Raw genomic sequence first — 27,564 nt, 5'->3', positions numbered from 1 at the left:
AGTTGTGTGAGAAAGAATTAGTCCAGCAGGGCTGAGTTGTTCAAATCTTACATGTTCCCATGAAGGACCTATTTTCATTACTGGCTTTTGGCCAGCTCTTCAATTGAGTTCATGAAATGCTCTAACTGGTTAAGGACATTTTGTATACTTAGGGCCTTGAACCATACTATACCAGTTTGTCTACATAGTTTATACAAATAATATATGTTGCACAATTGCTTTTTGAGGGGGAATTAGATAGAAACCATTCTTGTACTACATTATGAATATACTAAATGCCACTGAACTATACATTTCAAAATGGTTAGTTTTATGTTGTGTTTTACCTCGATAAAATAGCAATTGTTAAAATGGGCAAAAGATTTAAATAGACATTTCTCCAAAGAAGACAAATAAATGACTATTAGGCATGTGAAAAAATTCTCAATAGCTACAATAAAAAAAAGACAGATAATGATAACTCTTGGCAAGGGTATAAAGAATTTGAAATTCTCATACATTGCTGATGGGAATGTAAAATAGTACAATTGCTGTGGAAATCAGTTTGGCAGGCCCTCAAAAATTTAAAAATAGAGTTACCATATAGCATAGCAATTCTGCTCCTGGATATATACCCAAGAGAAATGAAAACCCATGTCACTTTGCACACAATGTTTATAATAGCATAATTCATAATAGTCAAAAATGGAAATAACTGAAATACCCTTTAATCAATGAATGAGTAAATACAATGTTGTATATCTAGTCAGTGGAATATTATTCTGCAATAAAAAGAAACAAAGAATTGATGCATGTTACAACATAGATGGATTTTTATTTATTTATTACTTTAAAAAATTCCAGTATAATTAACAGTGTTATATTATTTCACGTGTACAGTATAGTGATTAAACAATTCAACATAGATGAATCTTTACAACAATATTTTTAGTAGATAAAACCAGTCACAAAAGGCTGTGGATTATATATTTACATTTATATGAAATATACAGGGTAGGAAAATTTATAGAGACATAAAATAAAATAGTGGTTGCTCAGAGCTGGTGGAGGTGGGGGAAGGAGGTTGGAGAGGAATGGGTATTTACTGTTAATGGGCATAGGATTCCTTTTAGGGGAGTCAAAATATTTTAAAATAGATTGAGATGACCATTGCATAACCCTGTGAATATATTAAACATGTTAAATTATACACTTATAATTATACTTATTTATAGGTGAATTGTATGGTATATAAGTTATATCTCAAAGCTGTTTAAAAATCAGTCACTGTGATAGCTGGTATCTTTCAGTTGAGTTGTAGAGTCACTAGTCATGAATATATTAAGCTTGCCTCTATTTATACACTAAACATATGAAATAATTTTCAATATAACATAATCGATAAAATAGCAATACCAGAGGGTGAGGCCTGAAAGGAGTAAACCATACTCATAGCTGTTATACTTCTCCAAGTCTTGCCTTCCTTGTTTATAAAATGTGTACCATAATAATACCTACTTCAAAAAAATTGAGAAAATTAAATTAGGTAATGCATGTAAGTTCTCAAGTATTAGATGTCATGACATCTATTATTGTTGCTTTTTGGTTATTTTTATATTTATATATTTCATATATAAATATTTAATTGTTATTTTGATGATCATATATCTAGCATTGACAATCCCTGACCCTACAGGACTAGTTATTAGTCCATACTTCCCAGGACAGATTCTAAATTATCAGATACTTTCTACATTCAAGGTCGGTAAATTGGTCAAGAGATAGAGAAGGTTTGGGAGGAAATAACAAATTATTCTATAGAATGTTCCTTTGGTCTTTGTGGTCAAATGCTGGAGAGTCACATTTTTTCACTGGAATCTTGGAGCTCCACTTTATTTCCAAAGCCTTGAGTTCTCCATTTATGCAAAAATAATTGGGTATCTTGCCCCATTCTATGATGAGAAGTTAAGACCCCTAAAGTTTTAAGGTTACATAGAAGACCTTACAGATTAAACAGTGAGCTGGTACTGGGAAATTTGGAAGCTATCTAGTTTTTCCATAACACTTTTTGTAATTGTATACATTGACCAAAATACTGAGCAACTCAATTTTCCCTCACTACTACAAAGTAAATTTCTCTCCAAATATAGATTTCTTTATTGTGTGACATTCTTTCTCACAAGTTACTTCTCAATTATTCTTCAGGAGTAAATTATTCATAGAGTAAAAGTGTACAAAGGAACCTACTCAACTTGATAAACTGTTTTCTGTTTTTTAAACAAAACTACATAAAAGATTGGATTTTCCTGCTGGTTAATTTCCAGTTACCTGGGAAAGAGATAAGATGAAAAATGAGGGAAAAAGAGGCTGGAAATATTTTAGAGAGTGACAGTGAGATGCTCAAGCAATTCCTTTCTACTAGACTGGAAAGAAAAGAATATGCTCCCTGGATGAGAATATATACTTATTAAATAGGAAAAGGAGCTATTCCACAGTGTTTGTGTCACTGTTGGTTCAAGTTTAAAAGGTCATTGTTGTTTTAAGAAAAAAATTTAAATTTCTATTTAAATTACAGTTAGTTAACATAATAAATAGTTGATGGAGATTAAGGCATGCACTTGTTGTGATGAGCACTGGGTATTGTATGGGAGTGTTGAATCACTATGTTGCACACCTGAAACTAATATTACGCTGTAGCTAACTGGAATTTAAATAAAAACGTTAAAAAATATAGAGAGATATAAAAGAAACAAAAAGGTCATTGCCTTCTGTGCATGTATTTGTCATTATAAAGACTGAATATGAAGTGGGTGGCTTTACTGACCCTTATACTTTTTTTTTTTTTTTTAATATTCATGAGGGACACAGGGAGAGAGGCAGAGAGAGAAGCAGGTTCCATGAAGGGAGCCCGATGTGGTACTCGATCCCAGGACTCCAGGATCACCCCCTTGTCCTAAGGCAGACGCTCAACCGCTGAGCCACCCAGGTGTCCCATACTGACCCTTATACTTAAGAAAGAATACTAGAAAATTATCTTCTTTTTGCTGAGTTCTCTTTGGTGCTTTTCTTTTTGCCCAACCTGACTGAGAACCAACTTTAACTCTTGCCCCACTCAATCTTACATCCCAATAGTATTCTTCATCTCTCCTTCCTTCCTTCCCTCCCTCCCTTGCTTCTTTCCTTTCCTCCTTCCTTCCTTGTTTCCTTCCTTTCTTCCTTTCTTCCCTCCTCCCTTCTTCCTTCATTTCTTTTGCATGGTTTAACATTTATTTTCCCTTTAGGGTTTCCACTATTAGTTCTGGCTTCCTTAAAATACCCACAATTTTATTTTTTCCATATCATAACTCCTTGACAGTCTTGTTCTTATTTTCCTTTGCACATGTCTAGCCAGTAAATAAGGAGAAAATATTGAAGATTTTAGAGCAGGAGATATTAGAGGTAAAGGGGACCTGGAAATCAGCTGCTATAGATTTTTTGCTTTATAGATGAATAACTGCAGGTCCAAAGGATGAAATATGTCTTCCAAGATCACACATTATTACCTAAGTGACATTAAATCTTCTTTCCAAGTCATCACTTATGTCCATGTTAGGCTACCTTTCCTTTTTTTGGTTGTCAATAGAAGACATTGATAGAATTGTTCAGGTAAAGGATAGTAGCAGTGGGTTCAATCCTTTTTTTCACTGACCCACTTTGTGGATGTTTAACTTGCTCTTGGGCTAATGATACTTCTATACATCAGGCAGATTATCAGAGAATGTGCTAGCTTTGGTGGGAAACGTGGCTACTCTCATCTCTTCATACCAGAAGAGCAGAAACAAAGAGCACTTTGAAGTTTGCTGCTGCTGATTTAAGATACTTCAATTTTGGCTTTCCTGGAATTGCCACATATCTATGACATGACAACATCATTCAGTGTAGCCCCAGGTATCTGTGTCAGGGGTTCCTCTTGGCATAGCTCTCCAGGAGACCTACTGAGTCCTCAATTTGTTAATTTAACAAAATATATCCTGACTTATTTCAAGACAGAGGAATGACACATTATTTTAGAAAAGTACAAGTTTTTAATATTGATTCATGCTATAAAAATTACATAACTTAACAGAGCTTTCTAATTTTTTGATAAATCCATAGGGAAAAAAAGATGCTGCTTTAGGTTGATTCGTCTTTCAAAAGTATGGCTACTTCTTTTTTGAAGCACTATTTTGGTTTACATCTCTCATAAGAAAAGATGTCTATTTCATTTTATTTAAGGAAAGACTTCTGGCTACTAATTAATTGATACTTTATTATGTTAAACATATCAATTAAGGTTCCTGACAAATCCAATCAGAAATTGAAATATACCTAACAAATTCATGTAAAGAGGAAGCACCAAAATAGAGAAATTAGTGATTATGTTCATCAGTATGATATTTAGCTTTGTATTATTATCAAGAATAGGGACAATGAGACTTGTGTTGCTGTTAATGCTGCCATCACATCTGGAATGAGCAAGTCGGGAAATAAAAAGGTTTTCATAAATTGTTTACTTGTTTTCTGAGAAGTTTTTCCTATTATATTTGCAGTTTTGGAAAACGTATTGCTGTAACATATGGACACTGAATAATACAAATTTTAAAGACAATGGTTAATGTGTGTATCAGTCAAGGTTCAAGTGAGAAAACAGACATCTTTCCAGGTCTTTCAAAAGGAGAGATTTAAAGTAGGGAACAACTAGTGGAACCTAGTTATCTACTATTTTTTAAATATAGAGATGAACTAAGATACCAAAAAGCAGAAGGTGAAGCTACGTAGAGGTGAGCAATAGCAGGATAGCACCACCACCCCAGAGCTGTAGACACGAGGTGAAGAGGTGTTATTGCCGGAAACCAGAAGCTAGATCTTTCTATGAGAATTAAAATCATGGGGGCAGGTAGAAAGATGCTGGAAGGAAGTTGGAGCCAGTAGGATATGTGACCCTTGCCAGAGATGTCACTAGAAGTAGAGAGAGAAGAATAGAGATGCTCTGGATTTTATTCTGCTTTTGCCCTCCAGTCTTTTGGTAAATGTTTCAGTGGCCATGGCTACTTGAGTCAGAATGCAAGGGAAAGACAAATAAATGTAGTTATCTGATATTGAGAACATCAGAAGTGGCGGATGAAGAAAACTTGCACACAATGAGTATTCACTGGTGCATAAAATAAGAACACTTTGAGATATTCAGAAAGACAATATTTATCTTTTAAGTAAAGAAACAGAGGATGACCCGGAATTTCCACTCAACCAATTTGGCAAGAGCCAACTCCAATTACAACAAGAAACATTAGTCACTTTTTTTTTAAATACAAGGAAATATATATAATAAAAGACCACCAGCTTTAATTTGTGTTAAAAACTTTTTACCTAGGTGCTTTAGCCCTGCTTTCATTATAGCTCTAATGAATACCAAATATTTGTACAGATAATAACTATGATCCTATATTCATGTTAATGTGTAAGAGATTGGCTTTAATAATTACCATGGTATACCTTATGTAGGGTATGCCAGCCAAGTGGATAGTATCAGCAGCAGTTTAATTATAAGTCAACATAACTCCCATTATTTTAGCCATAATTATTGTGGCTGTTTCCTTTATTAGGCAAAGATGTAGCCCCAGAGCCTTTAAGACAATAACTTCATTTTCAATCAATCAGCAACAATTTCCCTCCTTGGCTGTGTGACTGCAAATATGTCAAGTATTTTAGGAGAAGTAAGAGAAACAATAGCCCTGGTTTCTGTTCTTAAGTTCAGCTACAACAACAAAAAAGCCCCACTGTATTCAAGTGCCAAAAGAGCACAAGCTTGAACGTTGTACAATAGGCTTAAGAGCACAGTCTTCATAGTCAGACATTCTTGGCTTTGCTTCTCTCTTGTGTAATATCTTACAAAATGTGTTTTTTTTTAAGATTTTATTTATTTATTCATGAGACACACACAGAAAGAGGCAGAGACACAGGCACAGTGTGAAGCAGGCTCCATGCAGGGAGCCAGATGTGGGACTCTATCCTGGGTCTCCAGGATCACGCCCTGGGCTGAAGGCGGCGCTAAACTGCCCAGCCACCAGGGCTGCCCTGCAAATTGTTTTTGTACATTAGTTTATTCTATATGGATGGGGATAATGTTACATCTCTCATATTTGCTGGGAGAAGTGACTAAACATGAAATGGCAAATGGTGCAGCAATGCAAAATGCTTGATAAGTGCTAATTATTAGTAGTAGTCATAATAATAATAACAGAAAGAATAGATGGGTACAACTCAAGGGGGGTTAGAAGTGAGCTTTGAGGAATCAGAAGAATTTAGATAGGTCAAGGAGGACAGTATTCCAGAATGTACAAATAACTTTGGGAAAAGCTTCTGTAGAGGGAAAATCATATTTGGGGAGGATATGTAGTGCTAGTGGCTTGAGAAAAGCTAAGCAAAGGAGGAATATTGGATCATAAAGAGGTGAAAAGTAAGGCAATGACAGAGTTCAATCTCTTTTCTACACCAGGATGCACATAAGGAAGTCTACCTCCAAGATTAAGTTTGTTTTTTTTTAAATTGGGGTTATAGTTAATATGTCATAAAATGCACGTATCTTAATTGCTCAGTTTTGATAATCTATACTCCTGTGTAAACACCAAAGAAAACAAGATATGGGCCATTTCCAGGACACCAGAAATTTCTCTCATGTACCTTTCAATCATTTCTCCCTCCCCCTCTCCCCCATGACTTTCTAATATCTGTCATCATTAATTAACTTTATGTGATTTTGGAATTCATTTAAATGGAATTTTTGGAGAGTATTCATACTTGCCTGTCTTTTTAAATTAACAATATTTTTGAAATTCATCCATTTGCTGCTTGCTATATCTTACTTGTCTGCATTTTATTTTATTGTCCACGATATGTCTTTATCATTTTAATTTTTATTCCTGATAGTAATTTGAATTTTCTCTTATTCTTCCCTAATCATTCTACCTAGATTAATCTTTTCAAAAAACTGACCTTTCACTTTCACTTTCTTGATTTTCCCTATTTTTTTTGTTCATTTTCTATTTCAGTGGTTTCCATTCATTTTAATTTTTTCTTCTACTTTGCATATAATTTATTCTTTTTCTAGTTTCTTTAAGTGGAATATTAGCTTTTAGACCTTTCTTCTTATTACTTTAAGTAATATGTGTTACTTAAATACACATTCATTATAATTTCTATGTATTAAAATTTATGTAGTTTCTATATATTATAAATTTATTTCTAGATATAAGGCTGTTGTAGTCTTAGAATACATCCTATGAGATTACAGTTACTTAACATTTAATGCAGTTTGGGTAAGGCTCACTGTATGGTCTTAGTGAAAGTTCCAGATGTACTTGAATGTACATTTTGCAATTGGGAGTAGTAGTCTGTAATTGTCAAATCTGGGTCAAATTGTTTTACGGTTTTTTGGCAATCTTCTATATTTTAACTGATTTTTTTTGGTCTACTTATTTTAATAGTTGCTAAGAAAGATTTGCTGAAATTCTGAACTTTGATTATGGATATATCTATTTCCTTCATCAGTTCCATCAAATGTGATCAATGTATTTTGGGTCCCTGCTGTAATTTGATACAGATATGTTTGGGATTTTATGTTTTCTTGATAAATTATTTGTTATCAAATACCCATTTTTGTTTCTAGGAATTTTCATGTCCTGAAGTCACCTTTATCTGAAATGACAAGCTTTCTTATGCCTGATGTTTGCATGAGAGTATTTTTCATACTTTTAATTTCAAACTGTCTATGCCCTTAATACTTAAAGTTTATTTCTTGTAAACAGCATATAGTGGGGTCTTGTCTTTCTACAGTGTAGTAATGTCTGTCGTTTAATTGGAATGTGATTCTATTTACTTTTAATGTTAGTATGATAGAGATAAGTACCTGTTTATCTCATTTGTGCTTTATTTCTGTTTCTCCTTTCTTGACTTCTTTTGGCAAATAATATTTTTTGTTTTACTAGTTTTATCTGTTGTATTGACATTTTTAACTGTTTATTTTGTTTAGTGGTTGCTCTAGGTATTACAAAAAGAACCATTCAGTGTAAGAGTCTAAAGAGTCTACCTTTAAATAATAATAGTATATTACTTCAGAATATAGAATATATTTTATAAGAATTTTATAAGAATTTTATATTTTATAAAAATTATGATAGTATGATTCCATTTATTTTCACCATTTTCTCTTTTTTTGGATTATTACAGCTTACTTCTACATATACTCTAACCTCCAAAAATCTTTGTCACTATTTTTTAATAAACATCAATTCTTTGGGGATCCCTGGGTGGCTCAGCAGTTTAGCGCCTTCCTTTGGCCCGGGCCATGGTCCTGGGGTCCCGGGATCAAGTGCGCGTCGGGCTCCCGGCATGGAGCCTGCTTCTCCCTCCTCCTGTGTCTCTGCCTCTCTGTCTCTCTGTCTCTCTGTCTCTCTCTCTCTCTTTCTCTCTCATAAATAAATAAATAAATCTTTAAAAAAACATCCATTCTTTTAAAAATGTATACATCGGGGTACCTGGGTGGCTCAGTTGGCTAATCATCCTACTCTTGATCTAAGCTAGGGTCTTAATCTCAGGGTTATGAGTTCAAGCCTCACATTGGGGTCCATGTTGGGTGTGAAGTTTATTTAAAAAATATATATAAGTATAAGAAGGATAATTTAAAAAGTGTTTTATATTTACTTAGCTATTCTTTTGAATACTTTTCATTCCTTCCTGAAGATCTTACATTTCCTCTGGTATTCTTTTCTGCCTAAATAACTTATTTAATTTTTTCCAATTTTTTTTTTTTTTTTGTAGAATATGAACTTGCTGGAGACAAATTCTCTTAGTTCTTGGATAACTTGATAACACCTTTATACGGTTTCCATAGTTAAAGCATATTGTAATGGAAGATAGAATTCTAGATTCAGCAATTTTATCTTTTTTTTTTTCTTTTTAGCACTTTAAAGACATCATCCCATTGTCATCTGATAGTAGTGGACATCATTCATATTCTTCTCTTCATTTATATTGCATTTTTTCTTCTCTGGCTACTTTTAAGAATTGTTCTTTAATTTGTATGAATGTAATCATGCTGCTTTCCTTTGTATTTATCCTGTTTTCTTCACTGAGAATTTTGGATGAATGGGTTGATGTCTGTCACCAGTTTTTGGAAGTTTTCACCATTATCTCAACTGTTTATTTTCTCCCTCATCCTTTCACTTATTTTGGGATCACAATTGTTTTGTTTCCTTTAAAAAAATCTTTGTTTTAGTTAGGATTCTTTTTACATATTAAAGTTTTCTGATCTTTTCTGCTGTTAAGTCCATTAAATGTTTCATTTTGGATGTGGTAATTTTCATCATATTTCCATTTAGCTTTGATATACCTTTTATCTCTTTGATTAATTATCTACCTCTTTACACATTCTTTTTTTTTTTTTTTTAATTTTTTTTTTTTTAATTTATTTATGATAGTCACAGAGAGAGAGAGAGAGAGAGGCAGAGACACAGGCAGAGGGAGAAGCAGGCTCCATGCACCGGGAGCCTGATGTGGGATTCGATCCCGGGTCTCCAGGATCGTGCCCTGGGCCAAAGGCAGGCGCCAAACCGCTGCGCCACCCAGGGATCCCCTCTTTACACATTCTATCCACATTTTTTACTAGCTCCCATAGCACTTTAATCAAAGTCATTTTTTAAAATCCCTATCAATTAATTCCATCGTCTTTGAAATTCTGGGTCTATATTTGTTAACTATTTCTTCTCTTGAACATGGGTCTCATTTTCTACTCTTTTCATATGCCCTATACTTTTTTATTATATACTAATAACTTTGTGTAAAATATAAGTAGAGACAGAAATAAATAATATTTACCTCTAGAATAGAGGTGTTCTATTCTGTTCCAGTCTTCTAGAGAGGTGGCTAAAGCATTCAGATCTGTAGATGAGTTGGATCTGAGCTGTGTTGTGGCTTTGATTTATTGATCGTTAACTTTAAACATCTGAAGCTAAGATCAGGACATTCCTTTTCATAAGATCTGGGATACTAGCACTGGTGATATTCTGGAAATCTGCCTGTTTTACAATTGAACTACCAGTTTTTGAAAATGTGGGAAATTTTTCTGCTTTACATACCAGCTGCTAGGGTTTAGAGCAGCTGTGGAGCTTTTGTTTTGTTTTAGCTTTCTAGTATCACCCCATTTGCTCTCTGGGCATTGGTAGATATTATTGAGCCCTGAGGTTTCACCATGACATGCAGAGAGCAGCTGCTCTCAACACTGTGAAGACTTAGATTGCCCTGGATATATTTCTCTCAGTTCTACTGATGTGTCCCAGTTTTTGATATTTGACAGTGTGAAGAGCCACTGATAATTTTTTTAATCTTTTTTTCCTGATGTCCCACCTGCGAAGGTTGCTGCCTTGAACATGCAGGAAGCTCCTCACAACTTAGGGAGGCTTTCCCTGAGCTCCCCTTCCCTTGTTCTCTGGATTTGGTATTGTATTGGTTTAGATCTGAGGAAAATAATTGGCAGGTGGTAATAGATTCAATCTGTAGCTGAGGTTCCTTAGGATGTAAGTATATCACACTAGCCTTTTAATATGCAACTATTAAACTCAGCTGTTTCTCCTTGCCTCTTCTTTTTTTAATATTTTATTTATTTATTCATGAGAGACACAGAGAGAGAGGCAGAGACATAGGCAGAGAGAGAAGCAGAGAGAGAAGCAGAGAGAGAAGCAGGCTTCATGCAGGGAGCCTGATGTGGGACTCGATCCTGGGACTCCAGGACCCAGGACCATGCCCTAGGCTGAGGCAGGCACAAACTGCTGAGCCATCCAGGGATCCCCTCTCCTTGCCTCTTCTATGGATATTCTTCTTCTTCTCACTAGAATTATAAGAACATTCATATTCTGTAGTTTAACTCATTTGTATTTCCTTGTATCTTTAGCTTAGAATGATTTTGAAACTTGTTCAGATTGCTGTTTTGGGTAAGCATGACGTCTTGTCGACTTTGAAAAGTCTGAGTAAGAAGAAAAACCAAGCAAGCTCTATATTTAAAATTAAATACATCAAATCTCACAGTAAAGATGATGAGAATTAGTCAAACTCAGGATGTAAGGATTCAAAAATATTTGTACATGTTAAAGGAATTTATATGTACAAGGAAATCTAGAATTCTCTTCTGACCTTTATGTAATGATCCCAAAAGATCATGCTGATGGATAGAATTGATCAGAAAGGAAGTCTACTCTATAGCATGAAAGAAATGTAATAGGCTTACTTAGTGGAAACAGAACATATTAAGTTATTGAAATCAAAGCAGCATTAGGAAAAATAAAGAAAAGTTGGAAAAAGAATGTTTTATTTTTAAACAATTTTAAGAACAGGATAAGTCAGAAACAAGGTAGTGCTTACATCAATAGGAGTACTGATTTCTACTTTAAGCAAAATGGTGAGCCAAGTGATTCATATTAAATCTCTGCTTGAAAACTCAAAACATTGGATAAAATACAAATATATGTTTTCAAATGCATTAAGGGGTAGTATTTAAAAGAAAAATAACCTTTAATGCATACAGTATGAAAAAAGAATAGCTGAATATTAAATAACTAAAATCTACCCCATGATGTTAGGATAATAACTAAAAATTAATAAAAGTAAGGAATTTAAGACAAATTAATAAAATAGAAAATAAACCTGCAATTGAAAAGGTCAGCAAGGACAGAAGTTGGTTCCTGGAAAAAAAACAAAAACAAAACAAACACCAACTAAGATAACTGACAAAATTCCAGTGACACTGATAAAAAAAGAGGCACAAATATCAGGAATAAAAAAGGTGACATCATTATAAATGATACAGACTTCAAAATTGTAACAATATTCTATGGAAAACTTTATGCTAATAAACTTAAAATTTTAGACAGAGTAGATAAATTCCTAGAAAAATATAAGCTACCATAATCAACTAAGAAGAAATAAAGAACTTGAGTTTGAATTAAGAATTGGACTTACAATAAAAAATTGTTTCAGAAAGGGAATCCAAGATTCAGTGATTTCTCAGAGTATTGCCAAATTCTCAGAGAGGAAAGTATTCCAATTTATACAAAATCTTCCAGATAATGTAAAAAAACTCAAGTCGTTTGTTGCATCTGGTATAATTTTGATGCCACCACTACCTGAGAAGTGTAGAATGATGATGGAAAATTGCAGGCCAATTTCAGTCATGAATAAGAGATCCAGAATCTTCCATAAAATATTAGTAAAAATACTCTAGAAACATAAAAAATAAGAAATTACAGCCAAGTCAAATTTATCTAAGAAATCAAAGTTTGGCTTAATATTAGGATATCAGTGTAATTGACCACATTAAAAGTTTAAAGGATAATAATTATAGTTTTGTTTCAACATCTGCAAAAATCCCCAATATTAATATAAGATAGAAAACAGAAAAAGAGCAGTCCTTAATCTGGTAGAGGGTAGAGTTTTGTTTTGTTTTGTTTTTTAAAGATTTTATTTATTTATTCATGAGAGACACAGAGAAAGAGAGAGAGGCAGAGACACAGGCAGAGGGAGAAGCAGACTCCATGCAGGGAGCCCGATGTGGGACTCGATCCCGGGTCTCCAGATCATGCCCTGGACTGAAGGTGATGCTAAACCACTGAGTCACCGGGGTTGCCCATGGGTTTTAATGTAAATAAAAATATCTATAGCAACTTGATACTTAGTAGCACAAACGCAGTTTGTTTTGAGATTGTCGACAAGACAAGGAAACTATTAAAATGTGGTTAATCTCTTTAATAATCAAGGATAAATAAAATAACACTATAATAACATAACACTACTAATCATAAAGATTTTCAAAAAATGTAAATCAGGAAATACCAGTTATGTTAGTTTTAATTATTGGTTCCAACACTTTATTGCTCCATAATACAATTGCACATGTGCCTTCTTCCCATGGCTTGATGTGTAAAATGTCCTTACACCTTGACTCTGGCTTGTTGTTTAGGATTTGCTTTGATTAATGGAATGTAAGTATACAGGACATAAATAGTGGCTTAAATTGGGTTTATACTGTGGAGCTTGCTCCTTAAACCTTTGTAGTTCCTTATAAAATTCATTTACAGGTACATAAAGCATATCGCATTCACAATATTAATAATTTGTATTTTGATTGAGTTTGCTTCATCAGTGAACAACCTGGGAATTATGAGATGTTTCATAAACACTTTATGAAAACACACACACACATGCACACATACCACATACCATTTACATTTTTTTTCAGTGTTGGGTCATGATCCCTCAGTGGCTATTTTCATGGAAAAATGAAGTCTATTGTGTTCATCCTGCCTTTCAACAGCATTTTCCACCTCTTGCCTTTCAAAACCCAACAAATGGGCTCAGAAGCATTTGTTTGTATTCTAGAGAATTACTTTGATTCTTAAACTTTGGAAAAGGTGTAATGGCTTCTGCAGCTGTCTCTGTTTGGGGTACAACCACAGTCCAATGTCTTTTGTGTGCAAAATACTGTACTCAGAGCTGTTTTATTCTTTGCTTTTGTTTCCAATTGCACTTATTGTGGGTCTAGCCAATTTTGGTGAGGTGAAATTTATTCAACCAATATTTATTAAACACCTGCTGTGTTCTATGTATTGAGGATAGAGCAAATGACTAAGTCCCTGCTCTCCTGCAGCTTACATCCTATTGAGAAATATAAAATCTAAAGCTGTAATATCAAATTCTTTAGCTTTCAGGTTTCACTAAAACCTAAAATCATGTAACTGCCCTTCTAAAGTTCTTGGCCTACCAATGCTTTGTGCATTAGTCTGCGTGGGCTGCCATAACTAAATACCACAGGCTGGATGGCTTTTAGAAATTTATTTTCTCACAGTTCTGGACACTAGAAGTCCAAGATCAATGTGCCAGCAGGGGTGGTGTCTGGTAAGTGCTTTTCCCTTAAGTTGGCAACAACCATCTTCTTGTGTGTGCACAAGAGAGAGAGAGAGAGAGAGCACAAGTTCGAGCAAGCTCTGATGCCTCTTATAAGGATACTGACTCTATTGGACCTCATTTAACCTTAATTACTTTCATACACCAATACAGCCACACTAGGGATTATGGCTTCAACATATGAATTTTGTGGGAAACATATATATTCAGTCCATAACGTTTGCTGACCTAGTTCCTCTCTCCTGTCCCAGAGATTTCATTTCTGGAACTCTCACTACTAACCTCAATACTACCTATATACTCAGTACTACCAACAGTAATTTTACCTTTGTCTTGTTCTATCCATGAAGCATATTATCATCTTCAGCCAACACTGGTAATTGTCTACTTATATTTAAATTCTTTTGAGTACTGTGAAGCTTGACCTTATCAGACTGACTGTTAATGAATGCCCCAAATCAAACCTGTGACTGAATTCTTTCCTCTTTCTCTATCTGCTCTTGCTGAAGCTTCTAATTGTTTCCACCACCAGTTTTATACCTAGAGCCTGATGCTGTTTAGTCCTAACTATATGACAAGTGGCCTGTCATTTCTAAGAATGCTTTGTACCACAGTTATTCCCCCACCAGGCTTTGTGGGGCCACCCATGACCTCATTGGGGCTTGCTCCAATCTCATGCCCTATATTGCAGTGCATTTGTTAGCACTAAGGCCAGTGATTGTCTCCAGAGTTTTACCAAACTAAGGAAATCAAATAGATGATTACTTGCTGTTTATATCTCAGTTGTTTCCAAGAAACACACAATTGGGCAGGTTATTCATTTCAAAACTAAAAGGTGGGGTATAAACCCACTTGGACAAAGAAAGTGAATCATGATGAAAGTGCCCTTATAAAGCTGGATAATTGTGCCCTAAGGTGGGTCCCCTATTGACAGAGATGAGTATTTTTAGAACTGAGTTCTTCAGAACTGGACAATTGTGTCATAACTATGGCTTATGTTCATATCACCAGACAAACAAGACCCCATGGGATCTTCTCTGCTTGAATGGAATAAATTATTCAATTGACAGGGGACATATAGAATGCTTCATTAGGCAAACTAACACAGATTCATTTTCCTATCCAGAATAAGCCTTTATAAAGAAGTTTTCATAGATAAATAGTCTTGCAAGTGTGGACACTACAAGAAAAATTTTGTTTTTTGAAAGATGGGCTCAGTATTTCAGTCATGGTATCAGTCATTTCCATGGGAGCCTATGTGATTAGGGACATCCTGTATTTCAGTGAAAATACCCTAGAAAGCACAAAGAAAATCATAAAAGTAGGTTCTTTCTGTGGATTCATTGAATTATTAGCTTATTGCCAGGTCAGTGTAGAGATTCTATAGGGACTTGTCACTCTTTCTCAGCCAGCGTAATGGAACATGTGCCTTCCAGAAACATATCATTCCATCGTTATATTATTCTAATTGCTCTTGGATCCAAGTGTATTTCTCTCCTGATCCCTAACTTCATGATACTGTAATACCCAGGGAAATGCTGAAGTGATCATTCATGCAATTATAATTAATATCGATCATTTACACTTTCTTTTCAAAAACATTATGGTTGGTAAAGATAAATTTTTATTTACAAGCTAAATAGGGTAAACTCAGTTCCCATAAGATTTGTAAAATAAAATTCTGGTAGGAAAGAATTTATATATTATATAAAATCTCCAAGAAAAGTTCTAAAAGTTTAGACTTTAAAATAAATTCTCTTTATTCTATTCTTTGTGCTTCCATTGCATGCTACATATCCCTCTATCATTTCACCTGCAGTTTTTTATTACACTGATTTATATTTCCATTTCTTTGACTTGAATATGCTCAACTAAAGATAAGACTCTTCCTTCTTTGTATAAACAAGCACCTAGTATTGAGGTTGGTATTTACTGCTCATGTGGCATAGTGAATAAGTGACTGACTTACACACAAATGTCCTTTTTCCTTTAAAAGGAATGGTTATACAGATTTTTCTGTATTACTGTGAGTTTAGCAGAAAAGAAATCTGAAACAAAATATTTGTATACCTATCTTTAATATATTTCTTTAAAAAAAATACCTGATTTTCCTCTCTGTGAAACTGTGTAAAATTTTACCTCGTGGTCAAATGGCTCAGAGATTTTCATACAAGATGGTTAATGCTAACTTTGACCTTGCCTGAAGCTCCAGGTATCTGAATTTCATTATTCTCAGATTGAGGCCAATATGTTTCTTCATTTACTTGGTTAACTTCTACTTGAGCCATCAAGTCAACCAAAAGTTTTCTATTCTAGTTATAAGAGTTTTAGAAAACTTATGTTCTTGTTTTGGTTCTTCTAAAATATCTCCCAAGAAAATGACATTTTCTTTCTTTCATCCTTGGTTCAGTTTTCAAGGCTCTTAAGAAAAGTGTCAGTTACATGGATGTTGGATTGGGATGAGACCTGTTTCTTTCCGGGTTTTAGAGCACAGTACTGTGACTTCTACATTCCCTGGCTGATGCTTGTATCTTCTGAGCTCTTTCTACCTTGCCCCCAGCCAGTTCATTCAAACTCAGCCACTCCCTGCCATTGGGGAAGGTACCACCACTATTCCTAATGTTTCCTTCCTATAGATAGAACTCCATCAGTATAACCTACATCTCTCTCCTCTGCTTTACTCACTCTGCCCTGAGGGAGTAGAAAAATTTATCTGTGTGGCAAACTTGGGTAGGATAACTAGATAGGCTAGCGGCTTTGCTCCATCTGTCTCTCTCTGGGACCAAGCCTACTTATAACAAGACAAGTTCTTCTACTTCTCCATGCTGTGCGTACTATTTGGGCAAATCTCCACAATGCAGGGAGGCCCTCAGTGGTCTAGCATTGCTTGCAACTGGGTACCTGTCTGCTAATTTGAGAGTCCAATATTGGCAATCCTACTTCATTATCCCACCTAAAGGTCCTCCAAGGAACTTAGCCCCTGGTTAACACAGCTGATAATTTGTCCTCCAGAATTAGTTTATTTCTCAACTTTTTCAAAACTTGGATAGTGAAGGGATGTGATATTTACTGCTTTATCCCTTCCCTTTACGCCGGAGTTCTACATACACATGATGCCAGTGTCTATCACATGTAATGACTTTCTAACTCCAGAATTTGTTCACATTCCCTCTTCTTTTCTCCATTTTAATCTAGCATTCCTTGTTCCTATAATCCCGGTTCTCTGGCCCCCATTTTTGTCTATATCTTGGCACCTGGTAAGCATTTTAAGCCCCCTTTCCCATTATAACCCATTTGGTAGCCCAACTCCATGTATTTTAACTTTAGGGAAGAAAGCATCCACTTCTGGATTGGCCTTAAGGGATCCCAGATGGTTAGCACACTTGCCCTGATCAAACCATCTTCCTAATAAGGGAAGTTGGCACATTCTATAGCAAATAAAGGCTATTGGCCTACGTTTTTTTCAGCCTTTTCTCTGTTGGCCCAGAGAGTTTCCCAACAATGTTGGGAGCTACTTGTATGCTAGAAAAAATGTTTTGTTTTTCTCCTTTCCTGCAGTAGACTACTCATACTTCCCCTGTGCATGAGGTAGAAATTGCCTGTGATAAGTTTGTGACTACCAAAACTTTCTATTTGGATTCTGAGTTGAATGCAGTGCAGGAGATTATTCAGTGGTGCTCTTCATTTTTTAATTTATTATTTTTTTTCATTTGTTGGTATTTAGCTTAAATGTCTTGTTTCATGGTCTTGACAGTGCTGTGATATGATATTACTTTGCAACCAGCATGGTGCCACTATTTCAAAGGTCACTGAGATACTCAGCTTGTGTTTATATTCCATTTCCTACTTGGAACACTGTGTTTAAAGTCCTGATTGACTTCACCAACTTCCTGAGGCTTTGGAAGACCTCTTTACTGAGAAAGCAGAAATTTCAAAAAGAATTAAGAACTGTCTTAGAGATTTGAAATGTATAAGGCAAAAGCAAACTTACAGGTTCTTTAAGTTCTCAATTAAAAAAAATAAGCTGATATGACAGAAATTAAGTGATTTGCCCAATAGAAGTTATATAAATATAAACATCAAGATTGTAACAAAGTTGACATTATACCTGATTTTTAGGTTCTTCCCACTTCACATCCCTCTCCTCTCATTTTCAGAGAAATGTGACTCACTTTTTTCTACATAATTGACCATTGGAAAATTTCATCTTTTTTTGCATACTCAGATACACTCCACTGCAGAACAAGGGCAATTATTTAATTTTTAAAACTCTTGCTTTATTGAATTGGTATGTAAAACTGATGATTTTGTTGGCTAAAGTCTCCTGGAGATTAAAGACTTCTTGAGCCTTGAAGTGATATGCAGGATCTGTGATACTGGTAGCTTTGATCTAAGATTATGAACATGTAACCCACAAAACTGCTGTGGCTTCAGTAGTGAGTGGTCCCTGCTGTTGAAGCATCATATACTTTCATCAAGGTGACGATGATCACTCTGCTCACCTGGAGTCCATGTCAAGGGTACAGCTGTCCAATTCTATTGCAGAGATATGAAGAATTCAGATCAATAACACCCATCATTATTAGATCAATAAGGCCCATCTCTACAATAAGGTTAGTGTATCCATCCAATGAGAGTAACCCACTTACAGAATTACATTCAAAAGCTCTTTTTCAGGGCTTAGGCCTAGTATAAATTACTGTGTCAGACTGGAAATTAGCAGGGAAAATATAACAAAGTCTTAAAGGGCTATTGAGAATAGGTTAATAACATATTAACGTACTTTACAAATATGTTGCCAGGCTTAAAGAAAAGTTATAAAGAATGGCAAAAGACTGAAAAGCTAGCAAAAGTGGAAAGCTCCCATAATCTGTAAGCTTGAAAGGACAAAGGGGCTACATGTTTATTGGAACCTTCTGAGACCTCCAGCTGTAGGAGAGACTCATCTGAAAGAAACTGAAGTCTTGGACACAGCTTAAGTCAACTCAAGGCAGACCATGGAAGAACTGCAGGAGTAAATACCCTGAATTCTCTCTTCCTACACTCATAGTTTCAGACAGTGCCTCACATTGGTTGAACAAATCAGAAAGTAGAAGATAAGGAAGTACAGTTCATATGAGTCAGTCCTGATGCACATAGTAGGGAGAGAGGCACAAGGCACAGACTTGTATGGAGAGAGGCAACCAGATATGGTCCAGCCATGGACATTATTTGTAAAGTAATATTTGTTAAGTAAATGCATTGTTTCTTTACTGAAAAAAAAAATATCTGAGGCCCCTGAGTGGTTCAGTCAGTTAAGTGTCTGCCTTGGGCTCAGGTTGTGATCCTGGGGTCCTGGGATCAAGCCCCGCTGGTGGTGGGCTCCCTGATCTGTGGGGAGTCTGCTTCTCCTACTCCTTCTACTCCTCCCCCACTCATGAACAAACATGCTCTCTCTTCTCCTCTCTTAAATAAATAAAATCTTTTAAAAAAATCTCCAAATTTGACCACCCTACTTGCTTCAGAGAAACTCTCACTGGCTTACAATTATTTTCCAATATTAATGCAGATTTTCATACTCATTTTTAATCACCATAAGAATTTTCTCTCTTCCATAACAATCTCAACTCCAAAATTCAGCTCTTGAATTTTCCAGTTAAGAGAGCCAATAAATTATCTTTTTTAAAAATAAGAACTTATTTGAGTTTCTCTCACTCTTAGCCAAGAGTCCTGATGTGACCCTACTGGCTTTCTTCAGTCACACTTGTCTTCAGTTCCTTAAATATATTCCTATGAATGTTTTGGAAATTACTGCAGAATAATGAATGGCTAAAACTGCAAGTGCCCTTCTCTAGGCCCTTCATGAAAAATAAAGGAGACAAAATAAGCACAAAAGACAAGGTGACATGCTTGCTTGCAGTTTCCTTAACAGAAGACCAAAAGATTATCATAAGACAGTGATTGTTTGTTTAAAAACCAGCATATTCAGGGAAGCCTGGGTGGCTCAGTGGTTGAGTGTCTGCCTTTGGCTCAGGTTGTGATCCCAGGGTCCTGGGATTGAGTCCTACATCAGGATCCCTGCAGGGAGTCTGCTTCTTGCTCTGCTTATGTCTCTGCCTTCTCCTTGTCCCTCTGTCTCTGTCTCTCACGAAAAAATAAACAAAATCTTTATAAATAAATAAAAATAAAAACCAGCACATTCAGAGTCCTGTCCATTGTACCCAGAATCTTGGGGGAAAACATCTGAGTTTTGCAGGAGTAAAGAAGGATGGTACATGTAGTTAATAAAGACTCTTGACTTTAATAAATTTTATTGTAACCCAATCATAATTAGGTTCTAAAGACTTGCTAGGTGGTGGCACATTTCCTTCTCTCTCAAGATTTGTTTCACTCATTTACTTAAGAAATCCAAAATAATGATTTTGATAGTGCTACCACTTAATATAATAATCAAGGTTACTACTCTTGAGGGTTTGATCGTGTCCAGTTACTTTAACAAGGCATTTAAATACATCTCATCTCATCTTCATAGCAATTCTATAAGGCAGATATCATCCTCCTTATATCTGAAAACCCAGATCTCAGAAAGTAACTACCTTGCTGCATTATCTCTTATTATCTCTTCATGAGTTCTTTCTATTATTACATTCACCATACTTCTATCTTAGCACATATAAGTATTTACATGAACAATGTAAACATACTTGCTTAAGGAAGAATTTAAGAGATAAGAGGGAGAAGGAAATCTTAGTTGTGTGTTTAAACATCTTAAAACATCTAATCAATTACATAATCTGTGTTAAATTAGGATTAAGCAAGAAAGTAAGAAGAGTAGTGAAAGAAAAATATATATATGATGATCTTTTCTCCACGTGACCACATAATTAAGGGTGTAGGAATCAACCAACCAATACGATTTGTAAGGGTTGGGGTGGCAATAGAGCTAATAATAGGTAATAATGAAGAGACCTCATATTCTCTTTCATGGCATCTTGGTGTTATGATGACAGATTTTAAAGATATAGATAACCATAATGAAATTGTAATAAGGAAGGAAATAATAATTGTGGCTTCACATCTGAAGCCAAGGCAATTTTATTGTCCTTTCTCATCTAAAATAGATTACCTAAAAGAGGGTAAAGCTTCGTATCAACTCATTTGAGGACTTGATGAGTCAAATACAAAGCAGCACATGAACCATACAGTGTTTTCTTGCATACTTATTTTTAAAATACTATAAGGCCCCATGTTAATGGGTCCTTACAAATCACTTACTGATGTATATATGAAAATAAAATAGAAGAAATATTAAATGAAGAAAATATGATAATTTAGTCTAAATATAAATGCATATATTTTGCATTTTTACAGGGCTTTTGTCCCTAGGTATTTAAAGCCTATTGGGAATAGTATCTCACCAGACATTATTGATTTTGGGAAGAAAGAATGTTTTGCCATGTTGTTTCTGAATAACTTGTCTGATGGTGTCAGGTAAGCTGAGGCTGGCATCCAGCCTCCTGTTTTTGCTCTAGTTCCCAATATTGCCTCCCTAAAAACTGGAACTAAAATACAAGAAAGAAAATGACAAAAATTAAGATAGTCATAGAAACAGTCAATTTTGATTAAAGTTCAAAAATTTCTAAAACTATCAATGTTTAGTAAACTTTGAATATTAGTGGGTCTCCTGACTGAAAATGCTAAGTATTGCAATAGAGCAACAGTCTTTTCTTAAAGGAATCATGAATGTGCTTGTCATTTTTAATTCTAAGTATTGGAGATCTTTGTCTGTATTTTATTATCCCAATCTTTGACAAATGTCCTGCATATAAAAGTCACTAAGGTTTCTCTGTCATGGGTGGTGTGGAATAAACATTTTAGTTTCTAGAAATACATAGCTCCTTTATTGATGCTTCTTATCAATAGACAAGGAATGATATTGAAATGATAATAAGGTGAATGCTTAAGACCTGAACCATTTTGCATAGCTTGATCTCTCCATTGCAAGGTTATGTAGATGCTGAAGGGAGGGAGTATAAATAGCTTTAGCACTGCTGGTTTCAACGTGTTAAATCCATTTCCTCATGAACAAGTGCTTAGTGAAAAACCAAGAGGCATTTTGTTTCCATTTGAAAACACACACACAAACACTCTTTTATTGACTCTGAGATTATTTTAATTTAGAAAAAAATTCTCCTCACTAAGGACTGACTAAATGTAAAATTAGAGCAAACATCAATCTCACTAGAAATGAAATACTGGAAACTATGTATGTTTCTCCATGGTTCTCAACTATGACTTAATAACAACCATCTTTACTTTTTAAGACCATGAATTGAGGAAGAAACATCTATAGTTTTGTGAATATATGAGCATTTTTGCAAGTGAAATTTTAGATGAATTAAACATCAATGAACTAGAATCACCCAAATTGCATTTTTGAAGCTTTCATGTACATTTTAAACAAAAATAAGGAAAAATTGTGAAATTTTCACATTAGGAGATATTAATAAGAATGATCACTTTTAGTTAGGTTGCATATTTTTTATATATAACCAAGGTCCAGGAATAGACTGAGGACTGGGAACATGTATGGTGATGGTATAAAATGTGCCTCCCAGAAACAAGCTCTGATAGCATTTCATGAATTCCTTGGGTTTACAATACCTATGGTAGGCTGAATACTGTTCCCCCAAATAAGTTCATAGCTTCATCCCTGGAACCTATGGATATTGCCTTATATAGCAAAGGGAATTTTGCAGATGCAGTTAAGAATTTTGAAATTGGGACACCTGGATGGCTCAGCGGCTAAGCATCTGCCTTCGGCTCAGGGCGTGATCCTGGGATTGAGTCCCAGGATTGAGTCTCACCTCCGGCTCCCTGCATGGAGCCTGCTTCTCCCTCTGCCTGTGTCTGCCTCACATTCTCTCTCTCTCTCTCTTTTTCTCTCTCTTTCTCTCTGTGTCTCTCATGAATAAGTGAATAAAATCTTAAAAAAAAAGAATTTTGAGATTATTATAGATTTTCCAGGTGGACTCATGTAGTCTTCATTAGTTGGGCGTAGGAGAAACACCTGGAGAGAAGGCCATGTAATGTCAGAAGGGATTGCACTGGTGAACTTTGAAAATAAAGAAGGAGGCCACAAGCCAAGGAACATAAGTGGCCTCCAGTAGCTGAAAAAGCAAGGGAATGAATTCTCCCTCAGAGCCTCCAGAAGGAACATAATCCTGTTGACATCTTTACTTCAGTGCAGTGAAACTGCTTTCAGATTTCTGGCCTCCAGAATTGTAAAAGAATAAATTTTTGTTGTTTTAAGCTACCAAGTTTGTGGTGGGAATTTGTTATAGCAGTCACAGGAAACTAATATAATACCTTGAATCTGTGTTTTTAAAATACACATTTTTTTTCTGTTTAACTTTTGAAATCTGGGAGGAATATAAGAAAATGGTGGTGAGGAAAGATGAATTTTAAAATGAACAGAATTTAGGACACATCAGTTTAGATGATATTAAACAAGAGGACTGAAGTCAAAGCAGGAATCAGAGAATAATGTCTACCACCTATAGAAATCATGAAGTAGGAAAACATATTAAGCTCAAATTAGGAAATCATCTGAATTTATCTGATATTAACCATAAACTGTCACCAACTTGACATTTCTCTACTGGAGAGCATACACATCTTTTTCTAATTATTTTAATCATAGCATTTATCTTTTTCCAATATAAAGGTTATTTTTTATTGTCTCTTCCCTCAGATTATGTGAACTCTCATAGAACAGAAACTGTCTTTCCGCTTTGTGTATTGGTATCTAGGATTGGTATTTAGTAAGCATTCGGTAAGTATGTTTTGAATGAATAAATTAAAATTCACAAATATAGTAGCTGCTTCTCTTATTACCAGTTCCACCCCACACTCTCACTCCCACGTGCTGAGCCTGAGAGGAGATTGCGTCCCAGTTTCATATGCGAATGCAAAAGTGTTGCTTGAACAACTTCTGGGAGCCATCGTAAAGGAAGTAAACACAAAGTTCCTGTGGAGAAAGCCTCACTGGTAGTCATCACCTAATCTGAAACCCCAGCAGTGAAGAGGTGCTTTATTCTCTGAGGAAAGCTGCTCATTCGTTGAAATAAATGAGCTAAATGCTGGTGTAAAAATACTTCAGTCTTTCTGGCATAAAAGTTAGCAATCATCCGATTCCTTGTGGGGGTTAGTGGTTTGTGAAACTAGCAGAAGTAGCTTTGGCCTTATTATGCATATCAAAGAATGCAAGAAAAAGAGCTATCAGGAGCCCAGACTTTTAGAATTTGATCAGATCTGAACCCACCTGGAAATACAGTTCAGAAGGGAATTTGAATGAAGGTAAGAAAATCCTCATGTAACATCAGTTTTTACTTGGGCACACTGACGAAAAGAGTTCTGAATAAAATCCATGGGAAAGGAAAAAGCAAGGAAGAGCTTTCTGTCTTCATGATGTAACTAAGAACAAGGAACTAATCCACTTAGTGTGTTACTCTTGATCTATCATGCCTTACACTAATTCAGGGCCACTTGCTCTCTGGAAAACATGAGAGCCTTTTCCAGTTGAAAATAATTAGAAAGTAGGAAGCATGAAAGATCAGATTCTATGCAGCCTGTAAATTCAGATTTTGTATTTTGTATGTGACAGGCATCAGTTACCCAATAGCAATCAGGTAGGCAACTTTATTCACCATATGAAACCTTACATAGTGATTCAAAGTATTCCAATTTAGCCTCCCATGAGTTATTTTTAAGTGAACAAACAAAGGTAATTAGGCTAAATTCAATGGACTTGCCCAAGGACACATTAATATGCCCTAAAGTAAGGATTATTAGAATATATTATTTTCAGCACTTGCTTGTACATTCAACTCTGCTACCTTTCTGTCTAATCATTGCTAAAACCAATTGTTCTGCTGCTGGAGACATCCAGAAATTTAGCCCATGGGATGGTTAACTAAAGGGTCCCCATGTGGGTGAACTTCAAAGCCTGAAATCATTAAGGGCCTGGATAGAGCCAAGTTTTCCATTAGGCACAGTGCCTAGTGCCCAGGAAAATATTTTATTTATAATTTCTTTTAAAGTAAGAAAAATATATTGTATTAATGAAGGTATATAAAGGAATCCAGCCTGTACTATATTCATCTTTATATAACACAGCCATAAAGATCATTTTAATTTATTAATACCTTTTTAGTGAAGGAAAGGATCCATGATCTGAAACTAGGATGGATAGAAGGAAGCATTGCATCTGGGGATATAGAAGATAAAACCTAATATTTATTTAAAAATATCCCACTTGCGTTTTGGAGAGCATAGCTTAAGATGATTTTGTTCACAGAGTGTTATATAGAACTTAGCCAGGAGGAGTTGGCCACCATCTGAATGAAAAAGGAAGTGTTCTATTCAGGAATGCGTTTATTGCCATCCAAATTCAATTCCACATTTAACTGCAGTTGAACATGGAAATTGAAGCTAGGAAGCTGGATGAGCTTGAGACAGATAACCAGAACCTCCATTCCTCCTGATATACCTTGGCATACAGATATGCTGTAAATGGGTTATAACCAAGTTGAGATAATGGTCTGTTTAGCTTTTAAGTGTCCAGAGATGCCTGGGGCTGCTGTAGCTTCCAGGAAAGTAGCTTCTTCCTTGGAGCAGTTTCATTCAATTACCTTAGCATGCTACACAAATGTTAATATTTTCTGTGTGTGTCATGATGTGGAAAAGGTGAAAAAATAGTGCCTACTCTTGAGTTTCTTTATCTGTCAAATATAAACATTGGGCAAGAAGAAACTCCAATTCAATTCAACAAACATTTTGAGAGATCATAAACTAACTTCTGGGATTCAAAGATTAACAGATTGTGGTTTGTCCAAAGTCATAGATTTCAAAGAGTTCATATCCTAACTGGAGACACAGGCATGAAATCATCTTCCCGTAATACAAATCAAAGATAGATTTGAGAATGAATATTAATCAAAGTCATATTAAAACTCAGAAAGAAAAAAAAACTCAAAGAATGAGTAATTCTAATCGCAGAATAAAAAACATAGAGGACTTCAGAAACGAGGTGACATAAATGTCATATCTCCAGAAAAATCGATTAAGATTTCATCTCCAAGACAAGAGGAATAGGGTGAAAGAAATGTGGTCCTAATATTGGAGACAACTCAGATAAAGAGAAGTTAGATTACTACTTGTTCAAGGATACAGTACACGTTGCTGGCAAAACTGAGAAAAACCAGCCACTTCTTCATAGGAGCCCCTAGTGTAGCATCAACTGTTTATAATTCCTTATGGAAAAAACTTACAAACCTACGTTAAGGTATGTTATAACTTCATAGACAATTTGTAGTTAATGACTAAAATTAGAGTTAGAAGAAAGCAAGGAAGCAATATAAAAAACAGCTTCTTTGGTTCCATTCCCTTGGCATTGGCACAAAGTATCTAATGCCCAAGTCCCCAGTAATCTCATAGTATGTTGAATAAGATTGTCAAAACATGGAAATGCATGAAAGTCAGGCATTTGGCTCATTTACAATTGAAGAGAGAAATTAAGTTGAAAGTGACTCTCTAGACTTATTAAGAATGATAAATGACCGAAATAGGAAATAGTAGGAAGTTTAAGTCAACATAGTTATTGGTTAAAAATGAATGTGGGCACTTAGGGGCAGGAATAGTACATGCTAATAACAGATCGGTCAGACTGTATAAAATAAATTGCACAAGAGACCAAAATATTAATCATTTAGTCTTTTTGTTTTCACTTTTTAGTCTAAAAAATTTCAAATGTACAGGAAAGTAAAAGGAATAGTAGAATGGACCCCCCATTGCCCATCATCTAAAATCAACAATTATAAATAGTCTGCCGAGCCTAATTTATCTAAACCTCCTACTCCCAATTTTGTGGGTTCTTGGCTTAAAAAAATGTAGTTATTACACCATTGTATTCACTCATTGTAATGATACAATCCAGTAATTTTTAGCAAACTTACAGAGTTGTGCACCTATCACCATGATGCAATTTTAGAATATGCCATCAGTCCAAGAAGTTTCCTCATAGCTATTTGTAGTTAATCATGGCTCCCACTCCTCGCCCCAGGCAACTAATAATCTTTCTCTCTATAGATTTGCTTTCTCTGGACATTTCATATAAATGGAGCCGTATAAGGTGTAGTATTTTATGGAGAGCTTCTTTCATTTGGTGTAATATTTTTGAGGTCTATCCATGTTGTCTATATCAATAGTTTTTTTTATTGATAAGTATATATATTTTGTTTTTCCATTCATCAGTTAACGAACACTGGATTGCTTCTTGTTTAAGGCTGTAATGTATACTGCTGCTATGGATATTTGCATGCAAGTCTTTGGACATAGGCTTACATTTTCTTTGGGTAGATACTTAGGAATGAAATTACTGAATAATAATTTTATTTTTAATTTTTAGAGAAACTTTCAAACTGTTTTTCTTTCTTTTTTAAAAGAGGTTTTATTTTATTTATTCATGAGAGACACACAGAGAGGCAGAGACACAGGCAGAGGGAGAAGCAGGCTCCATGCAGGGAGCCTGCTGTGGGACTCGAACCCAGGACCCTGGGATCATGACCTGAGCCAAAG

General features: G+C 35.2%; 1 protein-coding gene and 1 long non-coding RNA gene across 16 annotated transcripts in view; one reads left to right on the top strand and one right to left on the bottom strand.

Annotated features, from left to right (window-relative positions):
* The window catches only part of GNGT1 (G protein subunit gamma transducin 1), a 340,161-nt gene that overhangs the window by 53,309 nt on the left and 259,288 nt on the right, over positions 1 to 27,564 (top strand). For 6 of the 15 annotated variants that reach the window (XM_072784141.1, XM_072784159.1, XM_072784140.1 and 3 more), the window contains one exon: positions 21,298 to 21,417. The exons of the other annotated variants lie outside the window; for them this stretch is intronic. The gene's annotated coding sequence lies outside the window, so the exon portion shown is untranslated. The remainder of the gene's footprint in view (positions 1 to 21,297; positions 21,418 to 27,564) is intronic. 15 annotated transcript variants of the gene reach the window in all.
* Positions 11,386 to 27,564, bottom strand: part of LOC140609059 (uncharacterized) — a 95,666-nt gene continuing 79,487 nt past the window's right edge. Inside the window, exon 4 of the long non-coding RNA XR_012011046.1 lies at positions 11,386 to 12,264. This is a non-coding gene — a long non-coding RNA (uncharacterized lncRNA). The remainder of the gene's footprint in view (positions 12,265 to 27,564) is intronic.

This window comes from Canis lupus, chromosome 18 (assembly GCF_048164855.1).
Source record: "Canis lupus baileyi chromosome 18, mCanLup2.hap1, whole genome shotgun sequence".
NCBI lineage: Eukaryota > Metazoa > Chordata > Mammalia > Carnivora > Canidae > Canis > Canis lupus.
The sequence above is the reverse complement of the archived record's forward strand: the minus strand, read 5'-3'. Positions and strand labels throughout refer to the sequence as shown.